The following is a 17,842-nucleotide window of genomic DNA, read 5'->3' as shown; positions in this document are numbered from 1 at the left end:
GAACTACTCACGAGACATCATATGGAACATGATCAGAGGTGATATGATGATGAACAACAATCTGAACATAAACTTGGTTCAATGGTTTCACTCAATAGCATCAACAACAAGTAGAAATCGATACCGGGAGAGTTTCCCCTATCAAACAATCAAGATCAAATCCGAATTGCTACGGCGGTGACGAGGTGCTGCGGAGGAGATGGCGGTGATGATGGTGGAGATGATGATGGTGATGGAGATGATGTCCAGCTCGATGACGGTGACGATGGCGTCGATTTCCCCCTCCCGGAGGGAATTTCCCCGGCGGATTCCTGCCCGCCGGAGAGCTCTTTTCTCTCTGGTGTTCTCCGCCCCGCAGAGGCGGCTGTAACTCTTCGTGAGGAACCCTCTGTGGCTTAGGTCTTCGGGACGAAGGGTTTCGCGAAGAAAAGGAGGCGAAAGGGGTCGTGGGCCCCCCAGACCACATGGCGGCGCGGCCAGGGCATGGGCCGCGCCGCCCTAGGGTGTGGGCCCACCCTGGGTCCTCCTGGCCCCTCCTTCTGGCTTCCTCCGTTATCTTGAAAAATAGGATTTTTGGTATAATTTCCTCCCACAGTTGATCTTCCGAAATATTGCGTTCTGACGGTGCTTTTTCCAGCAGAATCCTGGCTCCGGTGCTTGATCCTCCAATAATGATGAAACATGCAAAATAGATGAAATAACATAAGTATTGTGTCCCAATATGAAATATATCAATGAATAACAGCAAATTATGATATAAAATAGTGATGCAAATTGGACGTATCACCTTCCCAATGCTGATGTCGTCCGCTCCCCAGCCTACAGGAAGCGCTATTGAATTGCGACTCAGTCCGGGCGACTTTCCATGCTGATCCATAGAGGTTAATTTCATGTTCATAATCTTGCATGTCCTCAATTACTTCTCTCTTTTTTGTGCGCATTGTCCTCAATTACTTCTCAATCACGTGAATCACATGCAGACCGTTTTCATATATTTCTACACACATCTCCAAGCTACATTTGAGGAGAACATACAGATGGTCATATTATTTTGTTCAACTATGATACAAGGTTCTTCACTTGTCAATTTTTTTCTTTGAATAATGTTGATTTCCAGAAAGCATAGTTGTCTATGGCTCGCTCCTACAACTGTACATTTGGTAGGATTTTCTTTGCCTACATGATGTGTGATGATTTGTTGTGTCAATTTTTTGCAGATAGGGAGATGATGTGGGTTGCCATTTTGGAACCAGAGCCTAAGCAAGAGCATTGCAAGGCGATATGGGAGCTCAGAAAGTCGCCATAAAACTACCGTTTAAGACCAGGTTGAAAGTTTGTTTGTGTAAGGCGTGTTCGTTGTCATGTGTACGTGGAGTGGTTGAGTGGGGAGCGTGGTTATAAGTCGAGAGAGTTGTAGCTGATCTTTTTATCGCTGATGGATGAACTAAACTGAAATCATCTGATCAGGTTTACTGCAACTCGCATGATGCAGCGTGGCGGTGGCGCGGAGGACCAAGCGGGAAGTGAACCATCAGCCTTTGAGTTACCTGTCACCCTTGGCATCAAGAAGATGACACCCAAGCCGTCTTACACCACAGGTATACCAATGCTCTTATGGTGGCTAGATTTTGACATGTGTATGATTTTCGATGGGCCTATTTATGGTTCAGCACAATGTTTTGAGAAGGTTGCAGTTTTCAAACTAAGAGTTTAGTCAGCGATTCTAAGTAATGAGGTTTTGGTGATTCTTCAAACATACTTGCCATCTTCAGTTTCTAGGTGGCTGACTAAAATTAGTGCATTTAAAGGTCAATGCAAGAATATGTTCGCCATATACAAACGAGGCAGCTATGTGGCAGTCTAAATACACTGGGTTCTAGACGAAAACCATGTAACTTTTCTGCTGTAATAGTATGAGAGCATATGCATATCTACTGAAAAAAGCAAAAGCTACCTTTCTGTAATATCATATTTGACCAAAATAAGATAAAATAGCAACAAATTTTAGTTCATAAACCGGGACAATAACACCTTCCCTAGCAAAACATTGGACACAGTTGATGATATAATCGATGCCAGTAAGCTTGTAATTTAGTTCATACGTCGCGACAATAATGCCTTACTTATAATTTATTAATATGCATTCTGCATTAATTTTCTTCCTTACAAATTAAAGCATTTCATGGTTTCACAGATATTGGCGGTTGGTCCAGCAGGTGAAAGTTAGACAAAGGTTAGAGAACTTGGTTCCATTTCCCGTACCTTTGTATGTACATGTGTATGATATCTATAGGCTCCAGTCACCAAATAAAGTCTATTTCTCTTTTAGACTATAGTTACCAGGCTTAGCATCATATACAGTTTTTTTTGCAAGTTGCTACTTCTGTATCTAAAAAAGATATATATTGGAAGCTTGTCACCTGAAACTGATGCAAATGCTTGGTGGTGTTTATTCTTTCCATCTCTATCTCTATCTCTACTATCTAAAAAGGAGGAACTGGTTCTATTTCCTCCAGTCGAAGATTTTGTCCTACATATTTTCATCTGACCATTTTACCCTTCCACCGTCATGTGATACGTCGTTCCTTTCCTCCATCGTCCTCCACCCTCAATTCACGCCCGCTCTCTCGCATCGTTCCCCACATCAGAGGCAGCCAAAGATGCACACCACCGCCACTTCCTCGCCCGCGGTTCTGTCCGCCGCCTCTGCGGCCACGGCGACGACGTCATCCTTCTCACCCACCACCGCAGCATCCTAGCGCTCGCACGTAGCCTTGGCGCGTCGCGGCTCCGTCGGAATCCACCCCGTCCTGCGTATCCACCACGCACCCGCCCTCCAGGTCACCTAGGACGACTCCTCCGCGTACGCCCTGGCCCTCATGAAGTTACGTACGGCCATGGCTCTGATTCAATTTCGGGTTGGATGATTTGATCTGGTTGTAGGGGGCGGATGCCTGATTTTGAGCGGTCTCTGCAGCATCTGATCTGATAGGGGTGGACCTCGGCATGGAGGTGGTCGCCGAGGTTGCTGGGCATTTCCGGCCAGCAGGCGCAGCTGCGGGAACAAGGTACACAGATTTAGCTAGGCCCTTTCACCCGAGGGTCTGACGACACAACCTTCGCGGACGACCAATAGGTAGCTACTGTTTGTGAGTAACTTTTTTTTCTTTTATAAACTGCATGGTTCTTGTGAAAAAATATGTTCAAATTGTGGATGGTTGTCTGTAGCAGAGCATAGCACATGCACATAAGTAAAGCCCAATAGGATAGATATATAACTACTATACTAAACGTGAACAGCTTCGATTTTTCTCATAATTTTGAGTTTATTTTCTAGGTACCTGTTTTACTCACACGTGTAATCCTGCTTAATTTGCCTGTCCATATTTCTTCTTTGTGTACTTCTTGGGGCTCTACAGCGATTTGGAAAAGTTTGGTTCGTGTGCTCCCGAAGTTGGGATTCACTGATGGGCTGCCTTGGTGCTTTTCTGGTGTGGCCGTAGTCATGACCTGGTTAGGACAGCGGTGGCTATCATTACTATGGGCCATGATAGATCATCATACACCGCTTTGACTGATGTGTGGAAACCTCTCGGCGACTCGCCTCCTTCTTCTCCTAACTCAGCTGCCAAAAATTTCTAGAGGGCTCGAGTTCTCCCCCTGCGTCCTCTCTCGCGCTCCGCGTCGTAGCGTGTTGGGCGCGTGGGCTCACGCTCAGCAATTTGGTGGCGGTGCCGCCGGCAAACGGTGCGGCGACAGCAGTGTCGTGGCGGTGGCGGACGGGGCACATGGCGGCGCGGCGCTACAGAGCGACAGAGAGGGGAGGAAAGGGCTCCAGGAGAACCAGAAGCTCACGACGAGCGTGTCGGGGAGGTGGCGAGGCGGGGGGTGGTCGGAAGCTGCGGAAGACCGGATCAATTCTGGCAATACGGGCTTTCCGGATTGCTATGCTTGGCGGAGAGGATGCGGACGAGGTGGTGGTGCTTCCAAGCGGCCCAGTACAGCTCGAGGAGCCCGGCTGCCACGACGATTTGCAGGCGGGGGAAGCCAGGAGACGGTCGAGGATTTGATGTGTGGGTATGCCCTCCTCCAACTTTGCTCCCGCTTTTAGAAACAATACTCCCTCATGGCCGGCGAGGTCGTCGTGGTGCCGCCCCGTCGCCGCTGCACCAACCGGTTATTAGGTGACAGACCCGAGTCGCCGGGATGCGCCTCCGCGGTCCGTGGTCGTCCAAGCAGAGGGACGCGGAGAGAGGGGCGGAGAGGGACGCGGAGGGATGGCGGATAGGGATGAGGAGGGAGGGCGGAGAGGGATGCTGGGGCTTCGTCGCCGGGGCCGGTCGTCGCCTTCGCCGCCATGTTCGTATGGTACGGGAGAGACAAAGACGCACTTCGATGGGTCGCCCCCTTCCTCTTGTTCCTAGCCTTTTTTCTTTGCGATTCTCTTTCCTTGCCACACCGGTTACGATTCTGTCTTACCTAGAAATATTCTCCATATATTGCCTGCGACCGGCGGTTTGTCCCACGGGCCATGCTAATCCTGGTTTCCTGTCAGGTCTTGCTCCTCTTTCTCATCTTTCTTTGATTTTACCGCACTTGCATCTCTATGATGATTGACGTATGTTAGTTCTGGTTCGTTTGACCATTGGTGCTTGGACAATTTACTAGGAAATGCATTTTATTTGTAGGATTCGATTTTTTTATTTTGTAGTGGCCATGCTGTTGCATTTATTATCTGTAAACGGCTGTTCCAACTTTGGTGCTTCAATTGATTAGGAGGTCATCCCATATAGTTTAGTGGTGTTGGAGGAGCATTTTTCTATATGAAACTACATCTGTTGATTCACAATTACTCAGTTGATTCTGAATTCTACACCAGACTGGAAACTATAATCATTTTTTGTGCCTTTTTAAAACCATGCTTAGACCTTGACCTGGAAGTACAAAGATTGAACACCACGGTGAACCATTGAGAAACAGGAACCGCCTCCGCCTACTTCTCTTCCACTCTGGTTCGCCATGTTGCTTCGCCCAGCTCTGACAGACTCCCTCTGTTGTGGTCTGGAAGACTGGAAGCATGAAACTGGGGGCGGTCTGTACTTTGGTGCCGGATGCTACCAAAGCTAATTTGATCTGGTTGATGTTTTGGATTTGGTATATTTCTTGTTCTTGCTCGCAGGTTGTATAGACCGGGAGCCCCTCGCCACCCCTCATTGCTCCTGTCGGGTATGTTCACTATCTTCTGTTCTTCGATGTCCCTATTCTTTCCTTTCCGTACGAGTCATGCTATTTGCTGATCATATTTCTTTTTTTGTTGATTTTGCAGCACATACATGGGAGGAGACGAAGGAAGAACTGGTGAGATGATCTCATGGCAGGCGTAAGGTCATGGGCTTTCTATCTCTGCTTTGGGAGTTTTTGATTTTTAGTGAGATTCTTGGGTACACGCAACTGATGGCACCGGGCTAAGAACAGTATGGTGATTTCATATGCCCACATGGTGCTCACTGAAATGCCTGCAATATTGAGTGAGTTCCTCCGCCAATGATTACTTAAGCATGTCGATTGTGATCTCCTTCCATGTGGCAGTAGCTCAGGGGTGGCTGCATATGTGCATCTTTACTTTCTTTTTGGGGCACGCATGATGAATTTGATATGTAGTTGTTCTTTTTTAGGCCAATGAAGAATGCACTATGTCATCTTTCAGGTTTCCTGGGTAGGTAAAGATCATCGAGTGTAAATGGCGTAGTATAAATTATGTGGGCCTATGTTTTTGTCTGATGGTCGTCAGCCTACCATGTGTACATTTAAATTACTCACATAACTTATATGTAGATACTGACCCTTTCATCAGTGATTTGTGCGGTTATTTGATTTACCTATTTATCTCGACTTCAGTTTCAGTGATGAATTTATATTTATTTTCTAGGAAAATGATGAGTTCTTACTTGAGTTGAAGGTATCTCTGTAAGCTTTCATATGTTGCCGGGATGTGTCATTGTGTATTATCCTATTTGAGATAAATAGATTCAAAGTTTTCATGTCCAGTGCACTTCTGTTAAGAATCTGTCCAGAATATACTGAAGTTTTTTCATAGTATACATAGTCTTTACATTAATTCAATATGGCTGAGATAAGGTTACTGTACAGAAAAAGAATCAATACCATGATAAGTGAGTTTTACGTGAACAGTGTGTTATCATAGCCTTCTAAGAAATACTTTATAAAGCTTTATTTCGAGGGTCCAGTCGTCAATCAAAGCTAAATAAAGAATTAGAAGCCTGGTACTTGGCATTAAGAATACTATGTTTGCTTTGAAATTTAAATCTAGGATAAAATTTTCTCTTGATAGCTACTGTATATTTTTTCCTCCTTACCTTTACAATTGCGCCAAAAAAAATTGTGTAGAGTGAGCTGAGTACTCACACAAAGATTTCTTTGGTTGGTCATGATGGCTTTGCCATGCTGCAGTAGCGGTATTTCATTGATTCTTGGACTCCTGATGTGGTCATGCATACAATACTCCAGCAAAAGAAAATTTCCGCGATTCAAAGCTATCCAGAGGTGTTTCACTAGGATAATCGACCTTCCAAATTAGCTGTTAATTATTTCTCACATTCGACGTGTGTATGAGATATCAGGAGTACATTATTGAAAGTTCAGCGAATCTGAACTCTTTTTTGTGAAAATATGAACTCTTTCCTGTCACTATATAGATGCATGAAAGAAGGTGCAGCAGGTAAATGCATCACTGGATTAGCTGTTCGGTTGACTGCTTTTTTTCCTTTTGCTCATACACCAGTCTTCTTCAGTTCAGCTAATATAAGGTTTTTATTTTGCGATGTCAGTGATGGGAGTTTGTAGTTTCTGGTGCATACTCCTGAGTTTATGATTTATTTAACCATATTTTTTTTGAAAGAAATTTCTGTGACCAGATGGTATATAACAATTCCTGTTCTTGGTCTTGCTGCTATCAGAGAAAGGTAAGAATTTGACAACTAGGTTTACTAATCGATTTGATGCAGTGGATGATACACGAGCTTAAAAGTTCTTGGGTCAAATCTATATTTTGATCTAAGTTTCGTTTGCATTTTAGTTTGTCTTCCTTTCTCAAGTTTCCTTGCAAGTACTTGGTCACCAGGTACTATCTCTATTGCTATTTGTAATCTTTGATGAAATAACCAGGGATGCTAAAATGTTTGTCCTGAACATAAGGCTTGCATTACTGGTTGTATCCAGAAATAAAGGAGTTCTCCCACATACCAGTTTATGTCCAGGGTCTTTCGTTGTCCATAGCATGATTAATATGTTAGTGTTCTCAAAATATAGTCAAGCGTATGTGGTGGGTGGTCCACTACGAACATAGCTGCTATTGCGTCTCACAATCGTGGTGGGCGGTCTAGCCCTTCCGGTAGTGCTGTGTTTGTGGCACAGGTTGTGAGCAGAGTCGGGGCCGCGCTCTGTTCAGTTTTCTCTTCCTCCTGTTCCACCTGCGATCCAGGCGCCTTTGCATACACATGTCTCCTTGCCACCGGCGGCTGCCGCGCCACAGCTGCTGTCATGGACTAAGGTGTGGTTCTCCAACTCCAGCCCATACAAGTTGTCACTTAGAGCAGGGGAAATGGGGGTCAAAGACAGAAATTTCAATTGTGATCTTGTGCTTGGAGGAAGCCTATATTCAGATTTAGGTGAATGCAAAATCCTGTAGTTGCTTGCTTTCTGAAGGTGGCATCCTTGCAACATATGTCGGTATGAGTTGAAATGTTATCATTGTACATGGCCAGGTTTGGGAGATTATTTGTTGACTTTGTAATATAATGAGAGATCATGTTGATAGTGTGATGAAGCGCTGGTTCAGGCAAAGGGATGATAGTGTGCACTTAGGTTTCTTATTATTAGATCCATTTCTTGCTTTCTAGATGTACAATGGAACTTCTGTGTTGTATGTTTTTGGCCCACACCTCATTGTGTTGTTGCTCCTTGGATTATGCATTGCCAATATTTCTATTTCTTCATTTTCATGATTCATACATGTAAACATGATGCTGGTTGGCTATAGTTTCGACTCTTTTTATTGGTTGGTTGGTTTCGTTCTGGCCGAGTTCGTATGTTTCTTCACATTTGGAGGCAATAGCTGCAACCTGCAAGTATGCCACTTTTAACAAATAGAGCTCTTTGTCGATTTGCAATATAACTGGATGGTCTGACCTTTCTTGAATTGACAGTACTCAATCATCAGTTTTCATATTTATATAAACTACCTGGCTTATTACACAATATGGTGTTGGGAGTTATAAGGAGATTCTTATATTTGGAATTTTCTTTTATATTGAAATTTTGTTCTCCGAAAAGCTCTTTTGGATCAGGGGCACCAGTGCTCTCAGTGTATTACAAAATTCGAAAATTATATTTATATATTTCAAAAAATTATGTAGAAAAATTCTAAAAGTAGTCAATGATGTATTCCACTAACGTATAAAATCTCAATTACAAATGCTTTGTTTTCTGAGCTACACAAAAATGACAAATTCTGAATTTTTTTGGAGATTTGAATCGCTATACTCAGATCTACATATTTGTTATTTTTGTGCAGCCTAAAATACATATTATTTTCAGTTGAAAATTTACACGTTTGTGGGATACAATACTGACTACATCATGATTTATTTTCAGATTTTTCTAAAACTTAAAAATATGATTTTTAATTACTTTTCTGAAAAGGGATCACTGGTGCTCATGTGCACCAAATCTCTGTCCTTTTGTTCTCACGATACATAAATAGTTATATGCTTCCCCACAAGCAGAGTTATATGCTTCCATATAGAGTTTATGCTTCCCAAAGTGTATATCCGTAAGTCATTGGTTGCAAGCATGACTACATACTTTGTTCAGAATGTTTTTTGGATCAAGAATTTGTAAGGTGTTCTAATGCATATTAGATTTCTTTTATTTAGACGTGTTAAATTAAACTTCAGGTAATGTTTTCTACTTAGAAACTGCAGCTGTATGACCAGATCATCTGGGTAGGTATTGTAGATATAGAAATAACATATTCTGTCTTTGCCTTCCTATAATAAGAGTTTTCTTTGTCCAGCAAGGTTGCAAGTGACATGCACATTCTTCACACATTTTAGTCTGCACAACAACATAGAGGTGCGAGGAATATATAGCTTGGAGTTTTGAAGCCAATGAAAAGGGGATGCCACCCCTCACATACCATGAAATATTCTCCGCTTTTCAACTCGCAGTTACAAAGTGGGCGCGGCGTGCCGCCGCGCCATTACATGCTAGTATCATTTATTTGTCGTTTACATGACTGAAGGTTAGATATAGGAAAGCTCCTACTTCCTAAGTAAAATCCAAAGTTATTTTAGAAAAGACAGAATATGTGGTGTTGACATAATGCAAAATGTAAATAATTCATAGTCATAGTAAGAACAACTTTCCTGTCAGATGACACCAAAACCTAAACCGAGACTATGCGCGTGCCAGAAGGTTTTCAGCTAGAGAGTTTGGTGAGACATGGAATGGGAGCAGCAGAAGTCGATGGACGAAAGATAAAGGATGGCAAAGACGCTCAGAGGACAATTGTCGAGACACAACCGGTATTGAAGGGGCAAGTAGCAGGTGCAATCATTTGTCCTAGGACATCTTGTTTTTTTCTTGTAGGAAGGTTAATAATAGCCTTTTAATTTAGTTGTTGGGATCATAATCCTCTTCCAGATAGTTTGTTCCACAATTTAAGCGTGGGATATGGTTATTTAAATAACTAGCTACATCAAGCATCTAAACATGAATCTGCAGTTACACACTTACAGTTTATTATCTTCTATAAAAATTGTCTTTGCTCTTATCACTTTATGATCACATGGATTGGCATGTGAGATTTGTTTCTACATTACATCAATTTTTAGAATCTTTACTATTAAATGGGAGTTGGTCGTTTGACACTCAACGTACTTTGGTGGTCGTCATTAAAACAATCTAGACCCTCTAATCTATTCTCCCTATCTCAGCTTCGTCCGATCAAGTTACACCCCAAATATCTCCACGCACAAATTAAGTATGGTATAAAAATCAGTCACGATATCTCTGGCTGTTGTCAACACAGAATAATTATGGTAATTATTTGTTGTCACACCCCAAATCTGACAGGCGAATTAATAAGGAAACAATCTGACATGCAAATTAATAAGGAAACATCTTTAGCGCTCATGTTGTCAATCAATCACGATACAAATAATTAGGAAACAAAATCACGGGCATTTCCTTACTTGGTTTCCTTAGGAATTCCTTACCTGAAAAAAATATATTTGTTTTTAGGAATATTGCATTCAATCATAGTATCGTACAACGTCCTACCTCGCAGCATTACGAGTTGCCTCGCGTGATGACCTGCTTAGCAAACAAATCCTAATTTCTTGCCTCGATTGATCTACATCCGACGACACACAGGTTCCACTTTGCACTTTGCAGTTTGCACTTTGCATTTTGTCTTTATCCGGTCCGTCCGATCTTCAACCGACGACACACAGATCCCATGAAGAAAAGGCAAGTTTTGAAAAAATCACCGCATAACCTAAAAATCAGGAAATTATGTGCAATTAATTACATACTCCCTCCGTCCGAGCTAGAGTTATTTTTTGCGGGGACCATCAACGCTAGAGTTCTCCTCTCCATAAATTTCGTTTATGAGCGTGCAACAAAAGATGGAATTTAAAAGATGGAATTTCTAAACTAAAGATATGCTACCAAATTTTATGTACGCGTATATCATGGCATGCCCAACGACCAGTTTCCTAAACAGAGAAGATGTCAACATATTTTATACTTCGTGCATGTCAACGATCATTTTGATAGTGATAGGAGATGCTATACACAAAAGAGATGGTATACATAACACACCTATCATCTGATCATCTCTGGAAAAAAAACAGACATACCTCATCTCCAAGGCAAGCAAGGGAGGGCCGTCGGACTGGCCGGCACGCCTGAAGTATATCGATGATGACAAAAACTCGGGCGAGTTTCACGAAGGCGACGTTCTCTCGCCGGATCGTGCCGATGTCGTTCTCTCGCCGGATCAAGTCGGAGGTGTGGAAGATTTTCCAGAGTCTGTTGAGACCCTTGGTACGTGACCAACACCTATGCAGAAGATACAGAGGTACCGGATTCCCTAGAACATGAACAAAATGATATTTTTTCCGGAGTGAACCAACCTCATAGGTGCAGGCGGTAGGGAGAAGGAGGAGGATGGGGTGTCGGTGGCGCGCACGGTGCTGCCGATGCTACTGGTGCTGGACATGCGTTGCATCTCCCACTGCATCCCTACCGCCTCTCCCGACGATCTTATCCCTATGGTCGCCGAACTCGGCAAGGCCTAACCCGTCGAGGCCCTCCTCGCTGTCCATCGCCGGATGGGCCTCCAACACTCAGGTGCCCCTCCTCTTGAGACGCTTGGGAGAAAACATGCCTATGTTTAGACGCCATGCTCGTGATCGCTCTGGTGGCTGGCCGTGCCACGACGAGCATCCAAGGGCGGATTAGGAGGCGAAGCTCAAGTGGAAGCCAATGTTTCTAACGGAGACGACCAAGACGGGTGGGGAGATAGCACTTGGTGACATGCTAACCAGCGTGAGGGGAACTGACGGAAGTTGCCCGTCGAAGTGAAGACATGGCGGGTGGGAGGCACAAGTGAAGACATGAAGACATGGCTGCTTCCCGCAACGAACACATCAATTTCCTGCCGTCGGCTCACTTGTGAAGGTCTACGTGGATCATGTTAAGATTTTCTCGCTCAATCTCATCTGGTTTTATTTCTAGGATTAATTTCAAATGTTGATCGATGCAGCTGACGACATCCTTGCTGAATACACCATTCCTCGCCCGAGGCCACCGGAAGTCACGATGCTGCGTAGGTCGGGGACGGAGAAGATAACACGCTACCGGTCGAGGATAAAATTATGTGGCTAACACATGGGTAGCTTCATTCAGTTTGAGGTTATTGATGTGGTAATTTTTCTCAATGCTTGTCCATACCTGAAAATGTTTAAGCAGATTTTGCCTTTATTTGCCCTTAAGATTAACGTGTTTTGATTTAAAGCTATTATCAATTTTAGGGATAAAAGTTCAGAATATTTCGTCTGACATCTCTGAGAAAAGGAAGAGTCTTGCAAAATTTATTATTGTTGTATAACACATATGTATACAGCTTCAAGACATTACAAAAGGAAGTTTTTTACCAGGAAAAGGAAGTAAATAGTTGAATTAACTATTTTGTAAGTTATCTTCTTCTCATGTTTTTTAGGTCATCCTGCAATCTTGTGCATTACTTGTAATTTTCCAAATATCTTTTTGCTAAAGAATATTCTACCATATATTTATGATATTGTAAATTATTATTGGTTGGAAAATTCAGTCAAATCTTTCCATTCAGATACTTATGTGAGGTCTTTGACCTTTAAGTTGTCGTCCTCAAACATTTGTTGGAAAACTGTTTTGAGGGCATGAACTTGACAAAGATATTGCTGGTGCCTTGACATGTATCATTAGTAGAAATGTAATGTGATTTTAATCTGTGTATTAGTTGGGGCATGCAATGTGTGTGCAAGATTACTAAGGTGAAACAATGTCCACTTACTTGAGAGATGGCAACTGCTTTATACCTAAATACAAAGGTTAGTAGGTACGTTTTCATACTCCATGTTTCCATTGTAAGAATATATATGTCCTACTTATGCAGATTGTTAATTATTTCCCTGCTAAATCCACCTTGTAGTTCTTCTATTTTTATTTTATCAAATCATTTTGAACCTTCAAATCAGTCTGTTTGGGTCTATGATTAGAAATCATTGTGTCGGAGTATATGGGAGCACAATTAGGAGTATGGTATCGATGACAAACCCGTCGGCGCCTATTTGGGAGCGCCGGTGAAGATGCTCTTTGCCAACTATTAAAGATTTTGTGCAAATCTAACTGAAATGGACTACTACTCACTTGATATGGCATTATTACGACACCAGTGCAGTGCATGGTTGGAATGAGAAATTACTCCGATATGCAAACGTTTTTGATTAAAATGGGTATAACTTAATATATTGTGCCTTTCATTTGCCAAAGGGAGCAAATGCTTCCCATCTTGCACCGTTTGATGTTAAGAAGATAAGATAAGATGGTAACACAAGTAAATGAAATTGCATTGTTCTGCCCATTGGGAAAAAGGAGAAAAAAATCCACAAAAGATTCAATAATCATGTGTGAATTAAGATGACAGAGTATTTCAAGCATGCCGAAATCATAAGGTTTTTAGCGTTATATATGTATATGTCACGGGTAAAAAAGATTGACCATAGCAACGCACGGCCATTCAACTAGTTTTATACATATGTTAGTCTAACATCACTAGGTTTTGTGAAGTAGCTGACTGTAGTCCAGTAAGATATATATATTCATATGTACAAGAATTGAGGGTATTACTTTACTAGCTAAATTTTGGAGCTCCTTTGTTGTTTATTCTAGCAACTGAATGATAAAATGATCTATTTATATATTTGTAGTGATGTCGAGGAGCTCCTTAGTCGGCATGGCTTGATTTTCTCTGTTTTTGCACATATGGTACCTTGATGTGAAATTGTTTGCTTCATGAATCTTTTGATCTGAAGTGGTAGCGTTATTATATAGAGTTTGTTATATTGCAGGGATTGAGTTATTTAAAATTAGTATTATATCAAGGTATACAGCCGCTGAACATGTGGGGTGTGCTTTTACCATGTAGCTTCATAAATTGTAGGCATATCGTGGTTCTGCTGAAATGATCATACCTTTGTATCATATTCCAAATTGTAACTTACTATTACGCTGGATGATGGTTCAAATTGGAACTTGCAGTTTTACTGTGGGGATCTTCAAAATGCGTTGTCACAGTAATTCTATCAGATCCTTATGTTAAGTCAACCTAAGAAAGTCCACCGAATAGCTTCATGAATTTTCCCTTGCATCTTCTAGGCATAACATGGGTTCTATAGAAATAATCGTAGCTTTGTCGAATATTTTAAGTTTTCCTTGTTATTATGGTGGATGGTTGTTTAAATTCTCCCGCGGGTGTTTTTCCAAGTGCATTGTTTCGATATTTATATCTGATCCATCTGTTAAGTCATTCTGGGAATCGGCAAGCCATCAATAGGTTCTCTGCCCTATATTTTTCAGATGAAATTTGTATGCTGCATATTTTTCTTGGTAATTGCTATTGGATGGGTAGGTATCTTGCTAGCTTAGGTTAAATCATATTCATTACTGATATTTTTGGAAATTTTAGGATAGCTGCAATTCAGTCATATGTGTTGGCTCTCCTCTCACACTTACTTTATCACAAGAATGATTTAAGTAATCAACATTCAAAGTTTAAGATTCTTCTTTTTTGTCTCATCGATTTGTTTTCCTGGAAATTCCAAGTCATGATTACCTTTTAATTTCACATATGCTGTCCATAAAATAAACTGCTATCTCATATATGTTGTTTGCTAGCAAAACTTATCAGGTTCTGGTTAACATGGTGGCTTGGTGTAGATATTGGAAGCTAGAACGTAATTTGCAATGTCAGACAAAGCTAGAGACCAATGAAGCGTGTATCAAAAGATGAACATGACACAAAAGAGAGCCTTGAGCGATGTTGGTTAGCCTGATCAATCTATAAGTGTTATGAAAATATACAATCACCGATCTTATATATTCTTTGTTCTATCATATAATACTAGCATCAGATTGCTTGTGCGCTGATGCCTGAGTTATCACAATCTAGAATGGAAGAAATCACAACGATTTTTCTGTTTATTGTCTCAAGCGATAGCCTCATGTGTACATTTGTTTCGAGTTAGTGTCACTAAGTTGTTTCTTTATTTTATTTTTTCTTACAGGTAAGTGCAAGTTTTGGGACCTTCTTAGCTAAACCCAACTCCGGGTTGTGCATTCAAGAGCAACTTAGGTTCTTGGAGCTTTCGTATAATACTTGTCCATTTATTATTTGCTGACTTAGGATCATGTTATGTAATTTGTGATTTCCAAGCTTCAATATTCATCTTGTTTTATTTTTACTTATTATTGCGCGGTTTACAAAGTTAAATTTGGCTTCCGAATTCTATTTCCAGAAATTTAGTTAGGACTTGAATGGGAGAATTTTCCAAGAGGGAGAGAGATCTGAATATACAGTGGTGTAGCAAAATGGGTGAAGGTTGTTGCTCATTTAGTGGACGACAGTTAAAAAATTGAAGTTTGGGGAAGGGTTCTCCACACTGGCAGCCTTCTCTCTACAAATCGAAACTGTGATGTCAAAAGAGTTTTATATATTTATGCAGTTATTTAAATTGTTGACTCTAATAGTTGAATTTATATTAGGAGTTGGCAACGATATTATCCTCTGTTCGCACCAGTTTTCTTGGTTTCCATGGTCATCCTCTTTTTAAGCTACACGGAGGTTTTACCCAAGCCATTATTGAAGATTTGTTAAGCCCCATTTTATATGGTTGACATAGAAGGCTACGATCTAGAGTTGTCTCCGGATATTTACTAAAGTGTTGTTAGGACTATTAAAGTGTTGTTAGGACTAATCAAAAAGAAGTATTCCTTTAGCTATACCCGTGTTTGCAGCACACACTTTTGTGGGATAATAATACGTCCAAAAGGAGAGGTTCTTGAGTTGAGATTTATGATGGTCCAGAACACATATATGGGACTTACCACGGAAGAGTAATAAGAAGACCTAGAACTTGGAACCACGCAGATACATAACAATGTTATCTTGTCATTGCATTTGATATTACTATGCTGTAGTACGTTATGATATCATTGATTTGTTTTGAATTTTTATAGTGAGTTGTGAATTATATATATGCATTGAGAAATAAAATTTGAGGACCCGTAGCAACACACGGGCAATTATACTATGTAAAAAATAAAGCTGTGGAGGGAAACTACTGCATGTTATGTCTTTGTCACAACAATGAAAACTGCTACATTCCTTGTTTCCTATGAGTTCCTTGCTCCTCCAAATAGGCTTTCGCCCCGCTTTATAAATAAAGCCACACACGGCCAAACCAATACAAGGTAGAGAGGGAAACCTCTTACAAAGCATACCACAAAAATAAAATGAAAGTACAGGAGATGCCACACCCTCCACAATACAACCGAAACAACTGACTAAAGTTGAGACCCCGCCTCCTTGTGAAGCCACCGGACATCGTCATCTCGTACCACCAAGTTGTTGCTGGGAAGGGCCGCCTGCCCTCCCGCTCCGGGCCGTGGAGCACCGATCCTGCCAGCAGCCAACAAGTACCGAGAACGAAGACCACAATGTCACGTGTAAAAGATAAGAGGTCACCGAGTCCGCCTTACGTCGGGACGGAGAGCACCCAAAGAGGATCTGAGCATGCCCGCCGATGACAACGAGGGCAAGCCGAAGGTACCCAAGCTCCACGACGACGCCCCCAAGAGGGTGACGACGGTAGGCGCGGCCGCCGTCGAGACCGAGAACGGTCAAAGGTTTTCACCCGGAGCTCTAGCATGGGGGAGCGACCACAACGGTGCCCCCAAGAGGGACACAACACCCACAGGCATCGTCACTGTTGGCGCAAAAGCGCTGGGCTTTCGCCCGAAATCAACTCCCACCACACCAAAGGAACCATGGGCAGCCCGCCTACACCAAACAAAGCCTCCAAGACATGGTCTGGGAGCCGCCACTGCCGAAGCAGCACCAACGCCCGGAAACCCCGCCGCCCACTCCACGCCATCCCCATGACTTAGGAGTAAAGCCACCACCACCGCTACGTCGCCCGCCGAAGAGCCGACCGTGCAGTTTCCAGGGCCGCCGCCCCGGCATCCAAGCTCATCCCATCCGCCGCCAGCAACCTCTAGCCAGACCAGTAGTGAGGGCAAGAGCGGCAGTGACCGGACAGGGAACAGAGAGCATCCAACCCGGCATGCAGTGGCTGCCAACCGAAGGCCCGCCTAGCCCCGGTATGGCCTCCGATCGCGTGTCAGTCGGAGGAGAGGCACTGCCACCTCCCAGACTTCCGGCGCCACCGCGTGATGCCGACCGGCGCACACAGCAGGGGCCCGCGAGGCCAAGATCGGGCCTAGATCTTGCCCGCCTGGCCCAGATCGGGCCCAGATCTCACCCGCGTCGTCCTACTGCCGCACCGCGCCGCCGGAGGTCGCCGTCGTCCCAACCAGACCCTGCAGCTCCGCCACCACTGCTGCTAGGCCGACCCCCGCCGCCAGAGAATGGGGCCAAGCCCGCGCCGCTCGAGAAAAGCCACCGCCGTCGTGGCTGCAGCTGGCAGCACGCCCTCCCGAGCACGCCCGCCCGAGCAGGAGGTCACCACGCCGCCGGAGATCCGGCCGTGCCGCCGCGCCCCTCGCCAAGCACGCCGCCCTCGACGGCCGCCACGACCCGTGCCGTTTCTCCGCGCGAGGGGGAAGGAGAGCCCCGCCGCCGCCAGTGCCCAGGCTTTGCCCGGCGACGCCGTCCGGCAGCGGCGAGGAGAGGGGAGGGGAGGAGGAGGGGGGCTGGAGGTGGGGGAGGCTAGGTTCCCTCCCCGTCGCCCACGGGAGCGACGCAGGAGGGCACCGTACTGCCATAGAATACAAGCCCAACACGTTCCGAGAGACAGACGGAACACTACGGATTGGAATGTGGTGTCAAATGTCAAATCTAGTGAGCTGCAGGAACAGCATCGTATCATGGTGTTCTCTGCCAATTCCAACTGATGTGTTCATCACTGGCCAGCTAGCTAGCTACTATCCAAAAAGCCTAGACACTTTTGCACATCAAGAGTCATTGCTTGATCTC

General features: G+C 43.5%; 2 long non-coding RNA genes across 7 annotated transcripts; both read left to right on the top strand.

The window, feature by feature from the left end:
* Nucleotides 1-786: 786 nt before the first annotated feature.
* On the top strand, nt 787-8,094 carry LOC127300467 (uncharacterized). Of its 6 annotated transcripts, none has more exons than XR_007851275.2 (8): nt 787-881; nt 981-1,071; nt 1,218-1,342; nt 1,468-1,598; nt 2,195-2,233; nt 2,649-2,840; nt 2,944-5,226; nt 5,327-8,094. It is a non-coding gene; the product is annotated as an uncharacterized lncRNA (long non-coding RNA). The 6 variants fall into 6 exon arrangements; XR_011745195.1 differs by having other exon boundaries at nt 2,649-2,884; nt 2,978-5,226; XR_007851274.2 differs by having other exon boundaries at nt 1,218-1,325; nt 2,649-5,226.
* Nucleotides 8,095-9,019: 925 nt separating this feature from the next.
* On the top strand, nt 9,020-15,131 carry LOC139831051 (uncharacterized). The gene is made up of 2 exons (XR_011745193.1): nt 9,020-9,627; nt 14,913-15,131. It is a non-coding gene; the product is annotated as an uncharacterized lncRNA (long non-coding RNA).
* The last annotated feature ends 2,711 nt before the right edge of the window (nt 15,132-17,842 follow it).

This window comes from Lolium perenne, chromosome 5 (genome assembly GCF_019359855.2).
Source record: "Lolium perenne isolate Kyuss_39 chromosome 5, Kyuss_2.0, whole genome shotgun sequence".
Lineage (NCBI taxonomy): Eukaryota > Viridiplantae > Streptophyta > Magnoliopsida > Poales > Poaceae > Lolium > Lolium perenne.
This window is presented reverse-complemented; position numbering and strand designations above follow the sequence as displayed.